The sequence below is a fragment of the Triturus cristatus genome, chromosome 7, assembly GCF_964204655.1.
Source record: "Triturus cristatus chromosome 7, aTriCri1.1, whole genome shotgun sequence".
Lineage (NCBI taxonomy): Eukaryota > Metazoa > Chordata > Amphibia > Caudata > Salamandridae > Triturus > Triturus cristatus.
In genome coordinates this window covers 1,292,902,572-1,292,927,851 of record NC_140590.1, presented here as the reverse complement: position 1 = coordinate 1,292,927,851, position 25,280 = coordinate 1,292,902,572, and the positions used below count along the sequence as shown (strand labels likewise).

At 45.0% G+C, this 25,280-nt stretch overlaps 1 protein-coding gene across 9 annotated transcripts in view; it reads left to right on the top strand.

Annotated features, from left to right (window-relative positions):
• Nucleotides 1–25,280, top strand: part of LOC146811923 (sulfotransferase 1C2-like) — a 393,580-nt gene that overhangs the window by 210,666 nt on the left and 157,634 nt on the right. The gene's annotated exons all lie outside the window — the stretch shown is intronic.

The window sequence follows — 25,280 nt, the reverse complement described above, 5'->3', positions numbered from 1 at the left end:
ATAGAGGTGGTAACAGGGGCCTACTGCTACAGTGGTCATAGAGCACACAACACTCAGTTAGGTGGTAGTGACGACAATCACGAGCGGTTGTCGACCCCTTTATTTATAGCCTCTGGTCCGCGCATGGGCCAGTAGGCTGAGATGGCTACATTTAATTGCAGTGGACGAATGGCTCACAACATCCCTCATAACCTTTAATAAAGAAAGTCATCAACATTGGTGAACAAAATAATCAAATAGTCCACTTTGCCGCTATCACTTCTAGCATACATAGTCTCTCAACCTCTGGCTCAGTTTAAGGTTCTCTCTTAGCCGATAAGGGTATCCACGCAGGGACAATCCCTCACACTCTCTCCCATTATCTCCTGCCACTCCTTCTTGTTCCCTCTCTTGTTCTTCAGTTTCCATTGACGCTCTTTTCATCTCCTCTCTTGACATCAAATGTACCTCCACACACCCACTCTCGATCTCAGTCACCTCCTGGGCTGCTCTTGATGCTTCACCTTCCCTCTCTCTCCCCGGAGACCAGACCTTCTTGAACCACGAAACATTTCTTGCCAGTTGTCGACTCCCTCTCTGGGCAATGACCATGGTCCCTTTCATCCCTACAGCTGTCCAAACGTTGCGTTCAAATGGAGTTTTGAGCTTCGATCCCTGATGGCGGTTCTTCACCCCTACCCAGTCTCCCACTTCCGGACTAAGCCTTTGTGTTCTCCTGCGACGGTTAGCGCTCTCATTGTTCGTTCTCCTCTTGGCTTGAGCCACATCAATATTTACAGTTCCTGGGGTCCACTGGCAACTCACCGGCACCACATCTCTCACCGCATGTCGCTTCATGAATTCCCTTGGGGGATCACCCTGTGGTGATATGAGGCGTCTGCTGGTATGCCCTTAGTAACTGGTGCAGACATCCCTCCATCTCCACTTGCTGATCCACCCCAATCCTCAGTGTCTTATTGAGGGTCCTCCTAAAGCGTTCCACCTCCCTATTGGCCTGCGTCCATTGAGGAGTCACCTTTCTATGCCTGATGTTTCGATGGTGCAAGAATTCCCTGAACTCCTCTCCTTGGAATGGAGGCTCATTGTCCGTTCGAATTTCTTCAGGCAGCCCTAACATCGCAGATGTTTTTTCCAGGACGGGCTTGACGTGTTTGAATGCTGTCGATGGCACCACTTCTACCATCAGGAACTTTGAGTATTGGTCCATCATCACCAGCGTAGCACGCCCATCCGGGAACTTGCCAAAATCCATACTGATTACTGTCCATGGCCGGGTGCTAGCTTCTTCCTTTATTATTGGGTGTAGGGGCAGTTCACCTCCCATTATGAGACACGAGTGGCACTCTCTCACTATTTCCTCGATCATTCTGTCCACCCCCAGGAACCATACCTTGGTTCTCAGCCAGGCCTTGGTTTTGGCAATTCCTTGGTGACCTTGGTGCGCTAATTCCGCTGTTCTTCTCCACATCTTCCGGGGCACCACTTTCAGTGGTCGTCTGAGCACCAGGCTTTCCTCGTTCTTGATGAGCTTGTCCAAGCATCGCCACAGACAGGTTCTTGTCTCTCTTTCTTCATCCGTCAGTCTTCTGACCCCATCAAGGAAGTTCCTCCAATTGTGCCTCCTCAGTGCTTCTTTGACATCTGTCAAACAGCCGTCCTCCACCAGTTCTTCCAGCGACTGTGCACAGGGACATGCAAGTTCTGGTGTCAGCTTTATGAAGCTCTCATCTCCTCCATCGACTTCCTTCTGCCCTTGAGGATCCATGGCCACCGGGTGCCTTGACAGGTAATCTGCCGGATTGTTCGCTCCTGGCCATTATAGCACCTCAAAATCATATTGCTGAAGTTGTACGGCCCACTGTTTGATCCTCCGGGGCCCATTCCTCGCAGTTCCTCCAAAGAGTGGCACTAAGGGCTTGTGGTTGGTGAATACTCTGAACTTGTGTCTGCATAGATATATGTCAAAGTGTTGGCATGCCCACCTGTTTGCTAGTGCCTCTCTCTCCACTTGAGCATATTGAGTCTCGACAGCCGTTAGTGCTTTGCTGGCATATGCGATAGGTACCTACTCATGTCGGTCCGTTTGTTGGAGTAGCACTGCTCCTAGCCCCACCGGGCTGGCATAGACTATGAGTTCTGTCGGACTTCTTGGTTTGAAGTATCTCACCATTGCCCCTTTTAGGAGAGCCCCTTTCATATCCTGAGATGATTGTGCCACTGCACTTGTCCAGACCCACTTGGTATCCTACTTTGTGAGTGCCCTCAGTGGTTCCGCAAGGGTCACCAGATGCGGGGTAAATCGGCCGCAATAATTTGTCATCCCGAGGAAGCTTCTCATTTCTGTCAGGTTTTGAGGAATGGCCACTGCCCTGATGGCCTCTACTTTAGCTGGGTCCACCTGAAGTCCATCTTTCGAGAACTTGTAACCAAATAACTGTACCTCAGTTGAGTAAAACGTACACTTGTCTTTGTGCAGGGTTAGGCCTTGTTCCCCCAACCTTGTCAATGTCGCTCACAACCTCTTGTGGTGTTCTTCCAGCATTTGCGAGTATATCAATACATTATCACTGATGTTGATAACTCCGATCAACCCAGACAGGGCCTCACGAATTGCATCCTGGAAAACTTCGGCTGCCGAGGACACTCCAAAGCTTATCCGGTTGATCCTGCGTAGCCTCACGTGGGTAGAAATTGTTGTGATGTACCAGCTGGCCTCATCTAACACCAACTGGTGGTAGCCGGAGTTAAGATCCACCTTCCCCAACCATCCCACACCGTTGATGTCTGTTACAAAATCTCATCGATAGTATGTGTTATGTGTCTCTCCCTCTTGATGGCCTTATTGGGGAGACTCATGTCCAACGGAGACACCCACGGCGTCGGCCACGACACCTTCTCGATTCCTCCTGCCTTCTCAAGTTTGTCCATCTCCGCTTCCACCAATAGTCGCAGATGGAATGGCACCCTCTGGGGGTGCAGAGCCACTGGTCTGACCCCCCCTATCGATGTGCAACTTCACCTTGAAACCTTTAAGGCACCCCAATCCTGCAAACAGTGTTGGGATTCCGCCATGATGTCCGCTGCATGCATCTAATGAATTTGGTGCGCAAACATGAAAAGCCCTAAGTCCTCTGCCGCATGGCAGCCAAGTTATGTTCCAGCATGGTCCTTCGTCACATGAAACTTGGTTTGTGCGGTGATTTCGCCATGCTTGACCTATACCACTATAACCCCCTGCAGTGGAATGGGGGTGTCACCTCCATATGTGAAAATTCATGCCTTTTTGGGCATTAGTTGTGGTCTAGGGTTAAGTTGGTTGTGATGGGTCACATCCAGTACGTTCACAGACGCCCCTGTGTCAATGAGTGCCATCACTTGGTTGTCGCCAATTGTGATTTGGCACATCAGTGGTGGCTGTTTTTTCTTGTTATTCCTGCCCGTGAAGGAGACCACCCACGCCTCGTCATCTTGGTCGTCTTCCATGACCTGGAATAGTTGGCATATAGCATCTAGCTTGTCCGCCCCTCCTGTTGCCCCTGTCACTTGTTTGACTTTTTCGAGCCATTTCCCTCGACTTCCTGCGCCTGCTGTCGACCTTGTGCTCATGCATACTTTGGCAAAGTGGCCCATTTTTCCACATTTTAGGCACGCCTTCCCATATGCCGGACAGCCTCTTGGCGAGTGATTCTCCATCCCTCAGTTGTTGCAGCCATGTTTTCCTTGGCGTGTACTTGGGTGGCCTTTGCCTAATCCTCCTCCTTTCTGTATGGCGTCCACACGTTCCTCCTTGATCATCACCCGGTGTACTTGGCTGGTATCTGCCAACCTTCGTGCTGGCGCCGACTCCATCTCCCCTGCTCTGACGTCTGCCAGCTCATGTGACCGTCCCAGGATTAGTATCTCATCCAGAGAGATACCTGGTTGTCGTAAAATCAGTTTCCTCAGGTCGGATGAACTACACCCCTGTATAAGTTGTGCTCTTATTTCTAGTTGCTTATCTATTCCAGTGCAGGAGCTCGCAAGTCTTCTCGTTGTGGCAAAGAACATATACACTGTCTCCCCTTCCTGCTGCTTCGCCTGACGCAGCTTGAGGTGCTCGAAATCGGGGTTAGTTGTTGATCGAAGTGTCGGTTAAGCGCAGCTAGGGCCACCTCATAATCCTTCTGGTCTCCCGTGTTGGGCAGATCTTGAAATAATTCCTAAAGTTCATCGCCTCCCATTTGAAGCATTATCGACCGCTTGATTGCCCCGTCCGTTGCCCTTGCCGCTTGAAAATAGTTTTCTAAGCGACCAATCCATTTCCTCCACTGGGGTGCTGGCGTAGCTGGGTCGGCCAGTTGGCTGAACGGGGGTAGTGCTGCCAAGGTGGGGTGTGAGTGATGTAATACCCTTCCCCCACCTGCACTGCCTGCACCATCTGCCTGCCTGCATTGACATTTTCCTTTCTTCTGCAGAGTCAGTTCCTTGTGCTCACTGAGCTTTCTGGTTTCACCACTGGTTGTTCTGTGTAGCTGCCTCTCCCTGTCCTCCTCACTCTGTGGCCCGTTGTCTTATCTCTCTCTCTGTTATTCCTTTCCTTTTTCCTCTTTTCCTTTGATCACTCCCTTTTTTTTCCTTTAGGATACCTGTGTGGAACTACATGTGTTATTTCTGCCCCCTGGTCAGTCCTGACGTGCCTTCCCGCTCAGGGGATTTTCCTCTGTGCCTCTGCCCATCTACTCAGCACGTCTATTGTAAGGAGACAAGAATGAAAGTACCTAAGTTGCTATTCCAAAACCGCTGTGGCTACCCTCACCTTTCTGAGTGCAGCGTAAGCTGCGATTCAAAATCAGGATGTCTGTGGAATTTAACATTCATAGGAGAAGGAAGAATTGTGACTGAGCTACTTTGTGTTTTTATACAAAATAGAACAATTTGCCAGAAATAGTTAATTTAGTTGAACAAAGTTGGAAAACCCGTGTCAGGCAAATTGGTGGGTTGTCAGACGACACTGTCAGCTTTTAAAAATGTGGCAGACGTTTGTTTTATTAATTAGCCAACTGTTTTCCTAATGGAAATTCCCGGGAAAGGGTATACGAACAGAATGATTTGCAATTTCATGGTACATATACAGACCTCAATCAATGGAACAATAATTTATTCTTCAGCGCACAACCAGGCATTTCATCTACAAATGCAATACATAGCAATAGTCAGTCAGTCCAAATGTTTTTGGGGGGGGGTTCTCCCATTGCTTTTTCTACATTGGTGGAGTGGGGAAAGTTATGCAATGTTTGGTCATGGGGGATCAAAGATTAAAGGGGGTGTCTCAAAATGTGTTTGGGCGCCAATGCATTTTTCCATAGACTTTGTACTCATGTGTAGCGGGCAAATGCCAAGGCAGAATTCCATTAAATTTGAAAGGATTGTAGATGATGGTGTGCAGATGATTCCTTCTGGTGTTATCGGTAAGTAGGGCAAGTATTTTTTTATTTAAGTTATAAGGCATTTAAACAGTGATAATTGTTGTTGCAGTAGTTTAGTCAAATGCCGCTTTATTTCGCAGAATTTTGCAAAACTACTGTGGAACATAGCAATGATAAGGCCTTATGTGATTGGCTAATGACTGCTTTTACAAAAGTTAAAGGCAGCCGTGTTGTTTTAAAGCCACTTTTCCGGTGTTCTGCATTAGGGCCTTAGATATAGGTAAGTATTAGGTTTGAGGACTCAATTAAAGTGGTATTAGAAAGGTAAAATGATTTATAAGTTTCTAAATATTTTTTACAAAATGTACAGAGTACTGTGGTGCTGTTTTTTATGGACTCCAGGTTGTCTGTTAGAAGCTGAGCAATAAGTTGGATTCCACTTCAATCACGGAAGCCAAGATATTAATACATACTAAATCAACTTTGCATATACAAGACGCCATTCGCAATAAAAGCGGAGGATTCCCTCGCACACCTACCCATAAAGTGTTGATCACTAATAAACGACCGCACCATGGACTGCAACACAGCGCATGAAAACTCCATATAACAGCAGTTAAACTCCTTCCAGTCCATGTCCTGAGGAGAACCCTAGAACAAGGGAAACGCGTTGGCAATTGGGTTGAAGCCAATCTTAGTTGGGGCGCACACGGGATTTGACCAAAAGAAATTACTCCCCAGTGGACATACGACCCCTTGTACCAATTCGGTGCTTCTAGCCCAGGACTCAGGCAGCGCGTGTTGAACTGTGAAAAATCCACCTTGACCCCCTATTTGTTTAATACAAGGACTGGTACCCTCTAAATACTATGAGGAAGTTGACAACACAAAGAGTGTCTATGTAATGCACATGCTTTAGGTGAAAGCACTGTGGTTTTTTGTAAAAATGTAAACATTGTTTTGTATGACTTTAATGTTAGATACTTTGTTTATGGTTCGTATTGTTATTTTTGTTGCACTGACAAATCTGTGTGGTTTTTTATGACATGTATAATGCTTTTTTGAATATGTGCAGAACATTTAAGATGTCTGTGAAATAAATCACTTGCACTTGGAATTGAAGGTCCAAGTTCAGTCGAGTAATTAAGTACTGAATAATCTACCTGGTCACTTGTGTGTTAATGATATGAGAGTGGTCCAGGCCAGGTAGTGATAGGATCCAAGCCTCTTTTTGGTTTAGTTGGAAGTACTGCGGTACTGAAAATAAATATGTTAAAAAATTAAAAATGCACTCAACTACATTATATTTCACAAATATAGTGTACTACAGTGTATTTAACATTTTTCACATATTTAATTATTTACAAAAAGTCTATTGTGTACCGCAGTAATACCTATAAACTGCTCTACTTACATTCTTTTTTTTTTTTGTACAAAATTGCACAGTTCTCCGTAAACCGGTGTAAAAAATATATAGGACACTATAAATACATTTGTCTACCTATTACCACATTAATAAAGTGGTAATAGGAAGGAAACAACAATAAAACCTACAACGTACTTATATCTAAGGCCATAATGCAGAATGCAGCAAAAGCGTGCTGAGATCTACATGACTGCCTTTTACGTTTTGTAAACGCAGCCATTAGACAATTAGATACTGCCTTCTTACCACCATGTACCCCGATATACTGCCAAGTTTCATCCCTACAGCTGTCCAAACTTATAAAATGATTTATAAGTTTCTAAATATTTTTTACAAAATGTACAGAGTACTGTGGTGCTGTTTTTTATGGACTCCAGGTTGTCTGTTAAAAGCTGAGCAATAAGTTGGATTCCACTTCAATCACGGAAGCCAAGATATTAATACATACTAAATCAACTTTGCATATACAAGACGCCATTCGCAATAAAAGCGGAGGATTCCCTCGCACACCTACCCATAAAGTGTTGATCACTAATAAACGACCGCACCATGGACTGCAACACAGCGCATGAAAACTCCATATAACAGCAGTTAAACTCCTTCCAGTCCATGTCCTGAGGAGAACCCTAGAACAAGGGAAACGCGTTGGCAATTGGGTTGAAGCCAATCTTAGTTGGGGCGCACACGGGATTTGACCAAAAGAAATTACTCCCCAGTGGACATACGACCCCTTGTACCAATTCGGTGCTTCTAGCCCAGGACTCAGGCAGCGCGTGTTGAACTGTGAAAAATCCACCTTGACCCCCTATTTGTTTAATACAAGGACTGGTACCCTCTAAATACTATGAGGAAGTTGACAACACAAAGAGTGTCTATGTAATGCACATGCTTTAGGTGAAAGCACTGTGGTTTTTTGTAAAAATGTAAACATTGTTTTGTATGACTTTAATGTTAGATACTTTGTTTATGGTTCGTATTGTTATTTTTGTTGCACTGACAAATCTGTGTGGTTTTTTATGACATGTATAATGCTTTTTTGAATATGTGCAGAACATTTAAGATGTCTGTGAAATAAATCACTTGCACTTGGAATTGAAGGTCCAAGTTCAGTCGAGTAATTAAGTACTGAATAATCTACCTGGTCACTTGTGTGTTAATGATATGAGAGTGGTCCAGGCCAGGTAGTGATAGGATCCAAGCCTCTTTTTGGTTTAGTTGGAAGTACTGCGGTACTGAAAATAAATATGTTAAAAAATTAAAAATGCACTCAACTACATTATATTTCACAAATATAGTGTACTACAGTGTATTTAACATTTTTCACATATTTAATTATTTACAAAAAGTCTATTGTGTACCGCAGTAATACCTATAAACTGCTCTACTTACATTCTTTTTTTTTTTGTACAAAATTGCACAGTTCTCCGTAAACCGGTGTAAAAAATATATAGGACACTATAAATACATTTGTCTACCTATTACCACATTAATAAAGTGGTAATAGGAAGGAAACAACAATAAAACCTACAACGTACTTATATCTAAGGCCATAATGCAGAATGCAGCAAAAGCGTGCTGAGATCTACATGACTGCCTTTTACGTTTTGTAAACGCAGCCATTAGACAATTAGATACTGCCTTCTTACCACCATGTACCCCGATATACTGCCAAGTTACTGTGGTATACCCCGGTACAATGTATAACTATGTATTTTAACACTTTAAGCGTTTACACTAACGCTATTTACACCTACTACCAAATATTGCCGTCTACACCTTATGATATATTTTTCTGCCACATTACATTAACATACTTTCACACTACATCTGTTTCAAGTACCACACTCTAGTCTATGCCACTCTAAGCGTCTCCACTCCACACAGTTACACTCTGTGCAACTCATCTCTACGTCACTCCACTATAGGCACTCCACTGTACTCTAATCACTAATATTACACTGTACGCCATTCCATTCTACAACACTAGTCTGCGCCACTGCATTGTATGCCCTTCCACTGTAGGCTATTCCACTACATGCAACTCCACTGTACAACACTACACTTTACACTATTTCTCTGTATGCCACTCCACTCAACGCCACTCACCTATGTCACTCCACTCTATAACACTTCACTGTACGCTATTCCACTGTATGCCACTCCACACCACTCTACTCTACACTATTCCACTGTATGCGATTACACGCCACTCTACTTTACACTATTCCACTGTATGCCACTCTACTGTACACTGTTCAACTCTACGCCACTCCATTGTATGCCAATTGACTCTACACCACTCCACTCTACGCTATTCCGCTTTACGCCACTCCGCTGTATGTCGCTCTACTCTACACTGCTCCAGTCTGTTAATCCACTCTACGCTATTCCACTGTGTGTAACTCCAGTCAATGCCAACACACTCTACACTACTCCACTCTACGCCAATTCATTCTATGCTATTCCACTCTACCCCACCCTACTGTATGCTACTCCATTCCACACCACTCCACTGTATGCCACAACACTGTACTATACTCCACTCTACGCTACGCTATTCCACTCTACCCTACTCCACGGTATTCAAATGTGTGCTGCTCCACTCTACGCTATTACACTGTATGCTACTCCACTGTACGCTACTCCACTCTACACCATTGTTCTGTGTGCTGTTCCACTCTAACCCACTCGGCTATGTGTCACTACACTCTATAACATTTCACTATACGCTAACTCAACTGATGCCTGCCAAAGATCCAGGCCCTGCGGAGGCACCTCTTGGGGAACAAAAACTCACTAGAGCATAAGGCAGCAGGGCTCAGGAAGTCCAGTTGCAGTGTCAGGAAGGTACAGTGCAGCAGGACAGCTGGGCAGTTGTAGGAAGGCCTCTGGAGCTTCTTGTGTCCCTTTAGCTCAGCTAACTGACACTTGGAGTCACTCAGGTTAGCCTGGAATAAAGGGAGCATGTCCATTCTTCCTTCACAGAGAGCAGGCAATCCTCAAGCAGCAGCTCAGCGCTCTGGGGGTCAAGGCAGTCCTCAAGCAGAAGGGCAGTCCTCCGATAGAAGCAGGGCAGTCCTCTGAGGAAGAAAGGCAGGCATCAAGCAACTGGACAGTCCTCTGGGAAGCAAGGCAGTCCTTGCTTTGTAATGTCCACAGGTCCAGGACTTCAGCAAAACAGGAGGTAGGAGGGCAAACCGTTTGGGGAATATCACATGAAGGATGCGAGGTCGAACAATCACCTTGATCTAGTTTTTCTTGATCTTCTAAAACAGATAGATCTTGTGCAGGATACTGGTAGAGTGTACACTTCCCTGTCCAGTATTCCACTTCATTCCAGTTTGATTTCTATGTGGTATTAGAGCTCCAGGATATTTGGAACTTGCCTCTGGGGCACACTGAGTATGCCTTTGCTGATAGATTGATAGATTTTACCACATTAACAGCAAGAGGGTTATGGTCATTCTCACTCTGGTGATACCACTTAACTGCTGGCTCCTATGCTAGTCTTTGACATGAAAAAATATATAATCTATTCTAGATGTCTTATTCCCTATATCAAATGTAGGAACAGCCGAAATGTCTGGAGGGACTCTACTATTGAAATCCTGATAGATACTAGATCCAACACAAACAAAACTCAACTGATGCCTGCCAAAGATCCAGGCCCTGAGGAGGCACCTCTTGGGGAACAAAAACTCACTAGAGCATAAGGCAGCAGGGCTCAGGAAGTCCAGTTGCAGTGTCAGGAAGGTACAGTGCAGCAGGACAGCTGGGCAGTTGTAGGAAGGCCTCTGGAGCTTCTTGTGTCCCTTTAGCTCAGCTAACTGACACTTGGAGTCACTCAGGTTAGCCTGGAATAAAGGGAGCATGTCCAGTCTTCCTTCACAGAAAACAGGCAATCCTCAAGCAGCAGCTCAGCGCTCTGGGGGTCAAGGCAGTCCTCAAGCAGAAGGGCAGTCCTCCGATAGAAGCAGGGCAGTCCTCTGAGGAAGAAAGGCAGGCGTCAAGCAACAGGACAGTCCTCTGGGAAGCAAGGCAGTCCTTGCTTTGTAATGTCCACAGGTCCAGGACTTCAGCAAAACAGGAGGTAGGAAGGCAAACCGTTTGGGGAATATCACATGAAGGATGCGAGGTCGAACAATCACCTTGATCTAGTTTTTCTTGATCTTCTAAAACAGATAGATCTTGTGCAGGATACTGGTAGAGTGTACACTTCTCTGTCCAGTATTCCACTTCATTCTAGTTTGATTTCTATGTGGTATTAGAGCTCCAGGATATTTGGAACTTGCCTCTGGGGCACACTGAGTATGCCTTTGCTGATAGATTGATAGAATTTACCACATTAACAGCAGGAGGGTTATGGTCATTCTCACTCTGGTGATACCACTTAACTGTTGGCTCCTATGCTAGTCTTTGACATGAAAAAATATATAATCTATTCTAGATGTCTTATTCCCTATATCAAATGTAGGAACAGCCGAAATGTCTGGAGGGACTCTACTATTGAAATCCCGATAGATACTAGATCAAACACAAACACAGGTGACTACATCACCATTTGTAAATCACTCCGATGATTTCAGTAACTAGTTCTAACGCATCCTCAAGAGGATAGTTAAAATCCTCCAATATCAAATGTATAACATTGCTATAGCAATAATGAAACCTTACTTTGCCTAAAACCTGTTCCAAACTCAAGTGTAGGTAAATTCTTACAGGCAGGACCTGGTCTGTTATAAATAACCACTAAATTGTTAGAATTCCCATCATATAATTTAAAAGAAGATTCTGAATGTCTGGGTAGTTATAGTTACTGTCGGCAGCAAGTCCTGAAAGATGAAATCAACATATTCCTTGCTTAAACTAACAAAACTCCTATGAGGTCAGCTGTTTGTACCTTTGAGAGCTGGGGAATGAACTGCAGAAAATACATGTTTCTGAACTGGTGTTGTGTCTCTTTTAACTTGTAAAGAAATGGCATCAAATCTATCAATACAAATATTCCAGTCTGAGTATCCAGATTTATTTAACACCTCTCCTTTATTCCAGTTTTATACCTATAACTTATTTTTTCTCCTACCATGGCACCTTTCAACATCTTCTCTACATGATGAAGGTGCCTGAGTTGTCAATCTACATCAGTATGTCAGCTATGGCACTAGAACTACATTCTTTCTCTGGTGACTGGTATTAGACACTACATTGAAGGCCGTTCTAGTCACAAGGTTTTGACTGACCCCTGAAAAGTATAGGCAACAGTTCGGGGGCAGCCACAAGATCTTAACACAGACATGGGTGGATTTCTTAGATAATGCCGGCAAGACTCTGAAGGACCGGGTGAGGGGCAGCAAGGTTGATGATTATTTAGGGCTGTAAAATTAGATTTTGAAGGAGCACATGATTGACATTTGTTTTCCAGAGCTGTGTAAACACCTGGTTGATAGCAAGCTTACTGACCCCAGGAAGCTTACTGAGGAGGCGGACATTTGGGTTAGCACCAGTGTGTCCAAGAACGTATCTCGGGGGACTCCCAACAGGGTGGTCAGGGTTCCAATCAGAAGAAAAGGAGGGGTAAAAAAGGAGTTCTCTCAAGGCCCCCAAAACAACTTGTGAGGGAAAGATCTCATTCCCAATCTAGCTTCCAGAAAAATAACTACCCCGACAAGAGTCAGCAGCCTAAAACTCTAAAGTGCTATGAGTCTTTTGAGTATGGGCACTACAGCGGAGATGCCTAATGACCAAATGTCACAGGGGTGGTGAGTATAGTGCTGGGGGAGGAGTTTGTCCCAGTAAGTGGGGGGGTCAGTTCAGTAAGGTTAGCCTAGTGTCCCTGAGTGACAGTGAGATGGTTCCTAAAATCTTTGTGCCCTCATATACTGCAAAGTATAGGCAATGGGACACCATCAATGGGCAAGCCTGAAAGAATTGCCCAGCCATCTGCTAGGAAGTGGAAAGGCAGAGGGTGTGGGAAACAAGCCCCTGAATGTCTTCCCAGTGATGCAGATGGGGCACCTGCGATGGCCGCTCCGTAGCCCATTAAGGAGGGCATTGCTCTCCTTTGTGACCTGCCAGAGCTTTCTGGATGACATGTGGAATGAGGACCCACCAAGGAGTAGTTATACAAGGGTCAGAGGGAGTACCCAACCCTTGAGGCAGCAGGTGATGCCTCTGGAAGTCATCACATTTACCGGGAGGACAACCTCCTTTACAGTGGGCCTATAGATCCTGTGCATGGAACAACAAAGGCCCTGGTGTTCCCCCAATGCTACAAGGCCTTCCCATTGGAGATGGCTTATGAAATTACCCTGGCAGGAAACCTGGGCCATGACATGACCTTTGCAAGGCTTCTGATTCTGGTGGATCATCATACCCCAGGTACCCATAGCCATCCCTCTGAGGTCCATGACTGCATCTACAGTAGCTAAGGCCCTAAGGGGGATTTTCACCTGAGTGGGCTTCCCCAAGGACCTTGTGTATGATTGCAACTTCATGTCTGTCTACATGCAGTCAATGTGGAAGGAGTGTGGGGTAACCTACAGGTTTTCCACCCCTACCATCCACAAACTAATGGGCTTGTTGAAAGGTTCAACGGGACCCTGCAGTGCACAATACAATGCCTGCATAAGGCCTTGAAGCATAAGTTGGACTTCTTCTTGCAATGCCTTCGATTTGCCTACAAGGAGGTACCACAGAAGGGAGTAAGCCTCCGTCCCTTTGAGCTTCTGTATGGGCGCCCTGTTAGAGGACCACTGAGTTTGGTGTAAGTAGGGTGGAAGCAAGCTCCCAGGAAGATTCCACAGAATGTGGTGAGCTACATGCTGGCCTTCAGAAGCCAAATGGTTAATTTGTGGAATCAAGCTTCAGACAATGTATAAGTCAGGAAGTGATGAAGCGGAGTACAACCAAAATTCTGCCACTGTGGATTTGCAACATGGGCAGAAAGTGTGGGTAATGGAACCTGTGGAGCCCAGGGGCCTCCAGGACCACTGGACGGGGCCCTATGTGGTGGTGGAAATGAAGAGGGAAGCAACATAACTGGTAGACCTCAAGACCCCTAGGCACCCCCACAGGGTCGTCCATGTAAACGGACTCAAACCCTACTTTGAGTGGTCAGAGCTCACCATGCTGTTGGTGACAGATGGAGAGGATGAAGAGGAGAGTGGACCTCTCCCTGACCTTTTAGCCTTCAAGGATAAAGATGGATCAGTGGAGCTGGTAATCCTATTCCCTAGTAAGAGTCCTAAACAGCAAAGGAACTGCCACTAAGTGTTAGGCAGTACTCCTCTGTTTTCCCTCGTCCCTGGGACTACCCACCTGTGTACCCATGATGTGGACACAGGAGACAACCTTCCTGTCAATAACAAATCCTACAGGCTGTCTGACAAGGTGAGGGCCAGCTTAAGGAAGAGGTTTCCAGAATGCTGAAGTTGGGGTGATAGAACTTTGCACTAGCCCCTGGTCCAGCCCTGTGGTACTGGTAACAAAAGCTGACCTACTGGGCACCTCATCCGAACTCATTCTGTGTGGACTATAGAGGGCTCAACTCAGTCACCAAGACTGATGCTCAGCCCATCCCTGGACTAATGAGCTGATTGACCAGTTAGGGGCTGCCCATACTTAAGTACCTTTGATCTTAACTGTTAGAGCTGGGACACCACGCTCAAGGTAGCTGTGTGCTCTACAAATGCCTATTATTATTATTATTATTATTATTATTATTATTATTATTATTATTATCTTACATCAGGGTACTGGCAGATCACCCTAACAGAGGGAACAAAGGAGAGGCCCACCTTCTCCACTCCAGACGGACACTATAAGTTTAAAGCAATGCCCTTTGGACTCAAAAATGCCCCTGTCACCTTCCAGAGGTTGGTGAACCAGGTCCTTCCTGGTATGGAAGCCTTCAGTGCTGCCTATCTGATGACGTAGCTGGCTTCAATAGACCACCTTTTTCACCTCCAGGAAGCGCTTCAGGCTTTGCATCAGGCAAGCCTGATTATCAAGGCCAGTAAGTGCCAGATAGAGCAAGAGTTTTTGGGGTATGCGGGACACCTGGTGGGCAGGGGTAAACTGTAGCCCCTTCAGGCCATAATAATGATAATCATGGCCTTGTAGCCCCCCAAAACCCAGACTGAGGTCAGAGCCTTTCTGGGCATCACTGGGTACTATAAAAGGTTTGTCAAGGGATATGGCACCATTGTTGCCCCCTTGACAGAGATGACTTCTGAAAAGCAGCCCAGGAATGTATTTTGGACAGAGGCAACAGACTCCAGCACATTGGAATCCAAGGAGACTCCCTCAAATGAATTGCCTCATAACTTACAGGCAAAATGTATCTCCCACCGTTCACCTTGGAACCCACGAAAATCCTCTGCGGTGACCCCCAAGGACCATCCCTCAATACTACTCTCTTCAACAAGTACATGATGCCCCTGGCCAATGCTATCAGATTACACAGACTCAAGATAATTAACTACACCGATTACACCCAGCTCATCCTCTCGCTGTCTGAAGCCCCCTCCTCCACCAGAGCCAACTTCCACAGATGTATGATGAACGTTGCTGACTGGGTGAAGGACAACTGCCTCAAGCTGAACACAGACAAGGCAGAAGTCCTCACCTTTGGGAACAACATCTCACCATGGAACGACGCATGACGGCCTGCGGAATTCAGCCCTCTCTCTGACCGACCCACCATGACTACAGCCTCACCATGATCTTGGCCAGCAAGCTATCCATGAATCAAAAGGTAAACATTGTCTCATCCACCTGCTTCCATACCCTATGCATGCTGCGCAGTATCTTCAGGTGGGTGCCAGTCGACTCCAGAAGGACCATTACGCAGGCCTTCATCAACAGCAGGCTGGACAACTGTAACACAGCCTATGTAGAATCACTGCACGCCTCCCGAAGAGACTACAGTCAATAAAAAACTCAGTGGCAAGACTCATCTTTGACCTTCTCAGACAGACCCACATCACATCCCACCTTAAGAAGCTACACTGGCTCCCGATCCGGAAGAGATGACAGTTCAAGATGTTGACCCATGCATACAAAGCCCTTCACAAGGAAGGACCAGCTTACACCAACAAACGCATGACCTTCCACCAACAGACCAGACACGTATGATCCGTCTCCCTCTTCCTCACAGACGCCCCCCAAATTCGTCGAGGCAACAGCGGAGGACGCTCCATCTCACTTCTGACAGGCAAAGCTTGGAACAACCTTCCCCTGCACCTCAGGACAGCCTCATCGCTCCAGCAATTCAGGAACTCATGACCTGGCTGTTCGAATTAACAGACCATCTTGCAGCAGCTAGCAACCAGAGTGCTTTGAGATCCTCACGGGTGATTTGCCACAATTTGCTAAAAAGCATTTGGCTTCCTTAAGCAGGCCATGTGCTCAGCCCTTGTGCTCAAGGCCCCTGACTTTTCCAGGGAATTTATTGTTCAGGCAGATGCCTCATAGCATGGTATAAGGGGAGCATTTCATTTTCACAACTTAATGAAGAGGGCCTGGACCAACATGTAGCCTTCATCTCCAGGAGGTTATTTCCCAGGAAACAAAGGTGGGGTGCTATTAAGAGAGAAGCTTTTGCTGTGGTGTGGACACTGAAGAAGTTGAGACCATACCTGTTTGGGACTCACTTCCAGATTCAGACTGACCACAGGCCCCTCAGGTGACTTATAGAAATGGGAGGTGAGAATACAAAACTGTTGAGGTGATCCATTTTCCTACAGGGAATGTACTTTAGGTGGAACATAGACCAGGGGTAGACCACACTAATGCTGATGGTTTATCCACATTTTTCTGCCTTAGTGATGAGAACTCCCTAGAGGTTGTGTAACTCTTCCCACTTTTATCTGGGGGAGGGGGACACATTTTAGACCTGTCAGCCTTAACGTGGGCTTCCCCCAAATATTTTGCCTGCTTACCTCCTCTTTCTGCTGAATCTTTTTGTTGGCTTTAGAACTCTGAGCACTTTACCATTGCTGACCAGTGCTAAAGTGCCTCTTCCCTAAATATGGAAACATTGGTGTATACACAATTGGCATATGTAATGTATTTGTAAGACCCATGTAAAGTGGTACATCATATACCCAGGACCCGTAAATTAAATGCTACTGGTGAGCCTGCAGCGCTGATTGTGCCACCCACACAAAATAGCCCTTTAAACATGTCTTAGGCCTGCCACTGAAGAGCCTGTGTGTGCAGTTTACTGCCATTCGACTTGGCATTTAAAACCCTTGGCCAAGTCTGAAACTCACCTCTTATTGCATAGAAGTCACACCTAGGGTAGGCCCTGGGTAGCCCATAGGACAGGCTGCTGTGTAAGTAAAAGGTAGGCATGCACTGTTAGTTTTGCATGTTCTGGTAGGGAAAAGCATCTACATTTCTTTTCACTACTGTGAGGCCTTCTCTTCTCTTATAAGCTAACATTGTGAATTCCTTAATACACTTTTAATCTGTAATTTGTGAATAAAATGAGTGTCATGTTTTATATCTTTAGAATGGTAATGTCAAATTCTCTGTACTGTACTGACATTTTGTTGAGTGGTTTCTTTTACATTGAAAATGTTGATTGATATATTCTGATGAAGTGTATTTTTGGTTAAGGGTGAAAGGTAATAAAAAATAATTCAAACTGTTTATAATGCTTTAATATGGGGAATACAAGCACAACAATATTTACCTTGAATACAGGTCGCTTAATTACTGCAAACCTCTACTTTATGTGAATCACTGCCACTGTTCCCAATAAGGTGCGCGCGCGGGTGCGCGCGCACCTCTCTGCCCACGAGCGTGCACTCCCGTGTGTGGAGCACGCGCACACACACAGGGCATCCCGAGAGACAGTTCGCGCCGCCACTTTAACAAGCGAGCGGCGCGAAAAAAAGGTACTCCCTGGATGTAGTTTTGCCCGCGTGTGTCAGGAGTGCAGGTAAGGCTGGCTTGGGTCTTGCATGCTGTTTTTTGGGCGCGGTGCTAGGCAGATTGTGGGCTTTTGTTTAAGTATTCATGTTAATCACAGCCCATTCACGCGCTGTGATTAACATGAATACTTAAGCATAAGCCCACAATCTTCCCCGCACCGCGCTTTACTGACAAAAGAGCACAGCAAGTTTAAAAACACAGTGTGTACTTTCTGAAAGTACACGCTGTGTTTTTAAACTTGCTGTGCTCTTGTTAGTAAAGCGGCGTCTGCGAGAGAGATTGTGTGCTTTTTTTTAAGTATTCATGTTAATCGCAGCTCGTGAAGGGGCTGTGATTAACATGAATACTTAAACAAAAGCCCACAATCTTCCCCGCACCGCACTTTACTATCAAAAGAGTACAGCAAGTTTAAAAACACAGCGTGTAATTTCTGAAAGTACACGCTGTGTTTTAAAACTTGCTGTACTCTTGTTAGTAAAGCGCGGCTGCAAGAGAGATTGTGTGCTTTTGTTGAAATATTCATGTTAATGACAGCTCGTGATGGGGCTGTGATTAACATGAATACTTAAACAATCTTCCCCACACCTGAGAGATAGCCAGGGCCGGCTCTAGGAGGGGGGGGGGGGGCTACCAGGTTCCCTAATTAAGGCTGGTGAAAGAAGCAATCACTGTGCCATGGACGGTTGGAGTGACCTTGATCGTGTGTCTTGGTCTACCCGTGAATAACTGATTGGGCCTGGAGCGTAGGACAATATAATACCATTGCAGGAATGGGGCAGTGGTGGAGCAAGGCTCCTACTGGTCCTGGTTCGGGCACAGAAGGGAGGGGATTTGCTTGGACCTATTGGTGCAACTGTTCACTAGAAAGGAGGATGATTGCTGCAATTGTATGAGCTGATAATTACACGTAAAAGAAGCACACAGAGTTGAAACATCTCAGCTCAATATCAGTACAGACTTTTAATACCGCAAATGCTGGCATCATGCTTTTAACTGTGAAGCAGTACGTTTTAGACTTTGATAAAGGCTCCAAGAAGTCTGTCCTGCCACAGTGAACCAGACACCACCGCCTCTAACAAAACAGACAAAGAATTGTGCTGCTCATTACTGTGCATATACACAGGTGAATATTCCCTCTGGTCAGTATAGGCAGACATGGCTAAGGATAAAGCAATGAAGGCCACATAGGGGGAACTCGATAAATCAATACACAATCCAAAAAGCACTACCCTAAGAAGGACTCCTCCTGCTGGAATCCCCTGAAAGTGGATCTGGCCAAACAGCTTAAGAAATCTACAATTTTATACTAATGACAATTCTGATCTCGAGGGGAGAGCAGAGAATTAAAAAGACACAGTGATAGTAGAGGTCAAACTATTGCATATGGATTTGAAGATAATAGCGATGGGTCCAAACAGCAAGGAAGATGTCAAAACACTGAAATTGTATGAAATCTACTTGACACAAAACCTTTTAAGAAAGCAGAAGGGTGATATCTAATTTATAATATCGTATTCCTGTGATTTCTCTAAGGAAGTTAGGAATCATCAAATTCACAGTTGCTGGAGAAGTGGATCCTTCAGGTGCTCAAAGTGCATGGACTATAGATCACGTTGAAAACAAAAAGAGAGCATAGAGCTGTGGGCATTTGCTTTCAAAAGTGGGAGATAGTGTCTGATTCCTGCTGAAGATATAAACGTGGGCCTTGCTTGGTAAACATTTACGCCCCAAATACTTAAGACAAATTGTTCTTTTGTGAAATAATGCAGGAAGCCTCCCCCTATCTGGATGCTAGATTCATATGGGCAGCATACCGAAATTGTGTTACAGGAACATAGACAAATACCACCCCAAAATAGGGATGAAGCAAAGAATGGGGAATGCATTAGTTAAGATAATGAGGGAGGCTGACCTGATGGATATGTGGAGAAATCCGCACCCAACTGACACAATATAGTCGTACTACTCTCACACTCATCACACATATAATAGAACAAAAGACTAACAATTGGTGACTTGGGCACAAAAGAACACCCCACATAACCACTATCCCCTCTGAGTACAAAGCACTAAGTCCCTTTATTACACCACTGATCTGCATGGAGTGCACAGATAATGAGGAGCAGTCACCATACACCTCATTACCGGAAATCAAATCCAGTGTACAGAATTAGGAATATTTCTAACAAGCACTCACACATTTTTTTGTACTTTGATATCAAAATAAACTCATGATCAAACAGGGATAACACACTTTAAATGAAAGAAAAATAAGAGTCCAGTTAAAAAAAATATCCAGTCTTTATTCTGTATTCTGACTGTGTTTGCCGAAAGCATGCCATCTTACTTGTCACTCTGATGGACTATAATTAACTCCGAACCACGGGCCCAATGGGGGTGGACATATCACATTAAGCCCATAAATCCTATTGATAGAAGGAACATGAGGATTACACACACCAGAAAACATGAAATATCACATGCATGAGCCCTGAAGAAGACCCTAGTGGAATCAACTACTTTCCTTCTTTGTATGTTGACGTACCTTAATCGCTGCTCTCCCTACTCCAAAGCTAATTAAAAAGTTTGTGTTCGCCTCCTCGTTTCTCTTAACTATGTTACTCCGACTTCTTATTTAGCTCAGATTCTTTTGTTCACTGCTTTCCTTCCAGCTTAGATTTTGTTATCTTTGTGTTATCTTCAAGGGTCTTCACTCTCTTGCCCCAGCTAACTTATTTGATGTCTCGGTGTACTCAAATTCTTTCTCTTAGTTTTGGTTCCGCATCCATATAGTTTGTATTCTAGTTGTTTCTTCACGCTTTCACTTCTTCACATTGCCGCCTCCTAATCTGTTAAATAATCTTCCACTCTATATTCTCTCTGCTACTATCTTTTCTGGTTCTAGGGCAGTTTCCAGTCCTTTCAGCTACCGCCTGGCCCTCCAACATTGTAGCTCTGAGCATCTCCAGGACCTGCAGGCTTGCCAGCGTACCCACTCTCTGCTGGTCCTCTGCAGGAGGGACTGCAATGGTAAGGGTGTGTTGACCCATAGTAAAGGGCAGACCTCGGTGAACATTTTATGCACATGCAGCAGTGGCACACAAACCCTCTGATAGTCAATTGACGATTCGCGGGGGCCAGTTAGTTTTCATGGCCCACAAGTGCTCCCCAACAGACCTTCAGTTCTGACAATCATCCAGCTCCCTGCTGTATTTATAAAAGTAAGTCAATCAGAACTCTTCTGTGTGTCTCTGGTGACCTACCTTCATTTTCTCATCGTCCACTTCCTTCATTTGTTTTAAGAACAAGTTGCTTAAATTTGAGATAGGGAATGAAACTCTGTGGTTGGTGATCACTAAACTTCTCCAGGAGGGCCTTCTCAATTCCATCAGAGTATTGAAATTGTATGTTCTTTTCAGATTTATTTTGTTGAGGCAGTGACATATTTTTGGAGCTCAGAGATACAGTCACAGTATTTCAGTGTACTCTGGGTAAACAAAATATATTATGTGATCCACTCCTTTTATTCCTTTTACCATCTTCTTAAACAATAGTGTGCATTGCTTTTATTATGGAGCTAAGCCTCATCAGATTCCAGGTCTTGGCCTACTCGTCGGTCACAGGAATTCTAATTGTTATGTCTGTCAGTAGACAAGAACTTAAAATTTTAGTAAAACTATATAAAAAATAATTCTTGCTATAAGACACTTTCAGCCAGTCTTCTTCAACCATTGGTCTCATGTTGCATCATTCACATTTTTTCTCCCGCCCACCGTAGCATACAACATTAGCCAATGGATCAACCCCTGCAGCCAAGTGTTATTATGAGTGACATTTCAACCACTATGAGTGACACTTGTGAGCAAGTATACCTAAACTGAATAAATGCTACAAATACCAAGTGTTAACTGCATACAATACCGGTGTGGAGCGCATTTACACCCAGTCTGTACTGTGCAAAGCATACAAATAGCCTAGTGTTTAGGGTCTCTGTCTCGTGCCTGCACTCAGCAATGCTACATAGTAAAGTGTACTGATGTCCTATTCAATAAAACAGTGGCCATCCTTGCTTACTGGGCCTTCGCTATGCGAATGACCCATGACTCTACCTGAAAGTATCCACAACACAATTTAGGAAAGGATTGTCTTACCATCATCATCCAGGTATGCATGTCTAGTGCCTGCTACTGAGATCCTGGACACCTTCAGCTGCAGCATATTGGGCTCCTAAAACCCTCTTAACTAATTCTGGCATCGCGCTTTTTGCGCTCCTTTGTAGGCAGCGATTCTTGTGCTTTTCTAAACCTGAAGTGTACTTGCCTGTGTAACCAATTCATGTCATGGCGTGTGTATCCAAATTGCAAATCTGCCTTAAGCCCCTTAACGTGGGTTGTATGTGTGGAACTGTACCGTCTTTTTCGTTTTTTTAAAGCAAAAGTTTGGAGTGATATTTGGCGCTGCACACAAGTGCGGTCTGGTTCCTGGCGCACATAGCCATGGCTGCAGCGCACAGAGACCCTACACTGCTGCACAAAGAGGGAACATTGATCACTGCTACAATATTTGAAATATTAAAATAGGAATTAGATTTTTTTGAAATTACACAAAATATAAATCAGATCTGATGTGCCTGCTGCAACTATTAGATGGGTTTAAGGCTGAGTGTTGTTGATACAGATCTAATGCCAAAACTGTCAGAACAGCAACATCAATGCTACCTGATCTATTCTTCTTCAGAAAGTGCAAGGGTGTGAGAAATTCGACTTCACTACTTGAAAACACAGGACTAAGACCGTAATTATGGTGTTTACTCAGGTGAGAGTGGCTCTTCATATGAAAAGGCCCTGGTATGCCATGCCTATACTTTCACAAGAAACTGAGAGCCTTAGTTAGTGCTTGAAATACCTGGAGGAATGCTGTATATTGGCAATCCTCCCACCTGGCCAAACCTGTGGTTCTCCCACCCTATCTGGAGTTGGCGGTGTGGGGTTTTGGAATGCCATACACCAGAAAGGAGGATTTGCACACAGGGTTGCTACTTAACCAAAAAATTTTCACTAACTGAACTCCCCACCTGTGGGTTAACTTCCCCTGAATTACGCCCTCCCTTTATGACATCTTTCCCGTTGCCTGGGTGTTGAGCACACCATGGGGTTTCTAGCGCTAGTGTTGATCACTACACTACACCTCCCCCAGTTAAACAAAAACATTCAAGATCCATTGTCCACTCACATCTCTTCAATCAGCTTGCAAGGCTGCCGCACCAGCCTTATGGCTCTAATGATGCTAGACGGCTGGGTGGTTGAAATAAAGGTTTCTCCTCGGGGGACCAGTGTGGGTGAGAGGCCACTCCTGAGGCCGAACTTGGGGAATCCGAGGGATGAGATATTTGTTTGAAATGTGCACATCATGGGTGATGGATTTTCATGGTCGAGTTGCCATTACAATGTGTCTTGTTCGTTCCACCACTCTTCAAGGATCAACAGCAAATGCAAATGGGGTGTCTGTTTTTCGTTGTTGCTCATCCCTGGTCAGCACCCAGTCTTCCTTGTCAAGGACTGTTTCTCCTGCATGTTGGCACTTGTCTGCATCCTCCTTCATTTTACCTTTACGAGAGGTATCTGTGTTGCAAATTTTCCCTAGGTCCACTAGACTCTCTGTGGTCCATTGTGGGATCTTTGTTCTGATCGCTCTCCCAAACAGTTGGGTGGCTGGATTCTCCCCTGTCCTGGAATGTGGGGTTGATTGGTAAGCCTTCGAAGTATGGCACAAGGCTTGATTTAGGTCAATCCCCTCCATTGAGGCTCTCTGCACTACTCTCTTGAGGGTGCTCTTAAACCTTTCAATTATGCCATTGGCGTACGGCCAAAATGGTGAACTATTTTGGTGTCTGACATTTAGATGTATGAGGAATTCCTTGATCTCTTTGCTGTTGAAGGGGAGTCTGTTGTCAGACTTTAGGATCTCAGGGATGCCCCAAGTTGCAAACATGTCATCAAGCCTTTTCATGATCTTGTCATGTGCTGTGGATGGGAGTCTCTCAACTAATTGAGAGTATTCATCTATGAGGACCATAAGATATTGTATATCAGTCAGAGGTCCAAAGACGTATCAATCACAACCTTTTCCCATGCTAGAGTGGGGAGGTCTGACATTGTTCGAGGATGCTGAGTGACTTTTAGTGATAGACAGTTGCAAATTTGACATGTCTTCAGTTCATTCTCCACTCTCGTCCAATTTTGGGAACCATACCCTCTCTCCCAGTACTCTTTCGGTGGCGACTATGCCCTGATGACCTTCGTGAGCCAGTTCAATTGACCCTTTGTCTCCGACTTTCTGGCAAGACAATCCTTGATCCCTTGAGTGTTATCCCTTCTTGAGTGACTGCCAGTTCATCTTAAACATTGCAGAACTTCTGGAGTTCTCCTGACTCAGTTTAATACTTAGGGCGTTGTCTCCATGATTGTGTCTCGATCATACCCTTGACCATGGTCATGGCTTAGTCATCATGGGGGGCAGCGATAATCTGGTCTTTAGACAGAGCTGTGGGAGTACTTGACCGTACTACGAAGTTGAGATACTCCTCTGCAACCAGAGATTTCCAGGTGCAAGGGAACTCGTGAGAAGTAGTCAGCTGCATTCTGTTCCTTCCCTGGCTTCTGTACAATAACATAATCGTATTCTTGCGCCCATAATCCCTATTGTGCAATGCAAGGAGGCATCTTGGCTTTTAGTCTTCCGAAGATTGTCAACAATGGCTGATGATCAGTGATGATGGTAAAGTGCTTTCCATACAGGAAGACATGAAAGTGTATACAGGCCCAAACAACGGCCAAACTCTCCTTCTCAGCTTGAGAGCATGCACGTTCTACGTAATATAGGCTCCTGCTAGCATATGCGATGACATGTCTCTGAGCACTGATGTAGCCGCTATGTTGAGCAAGAATGGCTCCAAACGCTATCGGGCTCACATCTGCGTGACTTCTGGGTGTAGTTTGTGGTTAAAGTAAACCATGACTGTTGCATTTTCAATGGCAAGTTTTATTTCTTCAAAATTGCGTTTGCCGGACGGTGACTACTGAAAATGTACATGTTGTTTGGTTAGATCCCACAATGGGGCGCCCATTGTGTAGTTGTGGATATATTGGGAGCAGTAGCTGGCTATACCAAAAAAAGAACGCAACAAGGCCACGCCCTGAGGGGGGCATGTTGGCAACAGTGTCTTTACTTCGTCCAGATCAGTAGTCATGCCTCCCTCTGGGAAAATGTGACTGTAGAATTTGAATTGGGTTTTGTGGAATTCACATTTGTCAGTATTCAGTGTCAGGCCAACTTCAGCAAGTAAGTACCTTTTTTTGTTCTCTTCACATGCTTCCGAAGATCAGAATTACATCACTGTATCTGAAGGCACTCTTCCCCGGGTTTCTCACCCTACAGATGATGTCTTGGAAAAGTTCAGCTATGCCGAACGGTCCGCAACTTGTTTGTTTGTGAAAAAGTGGTGATAT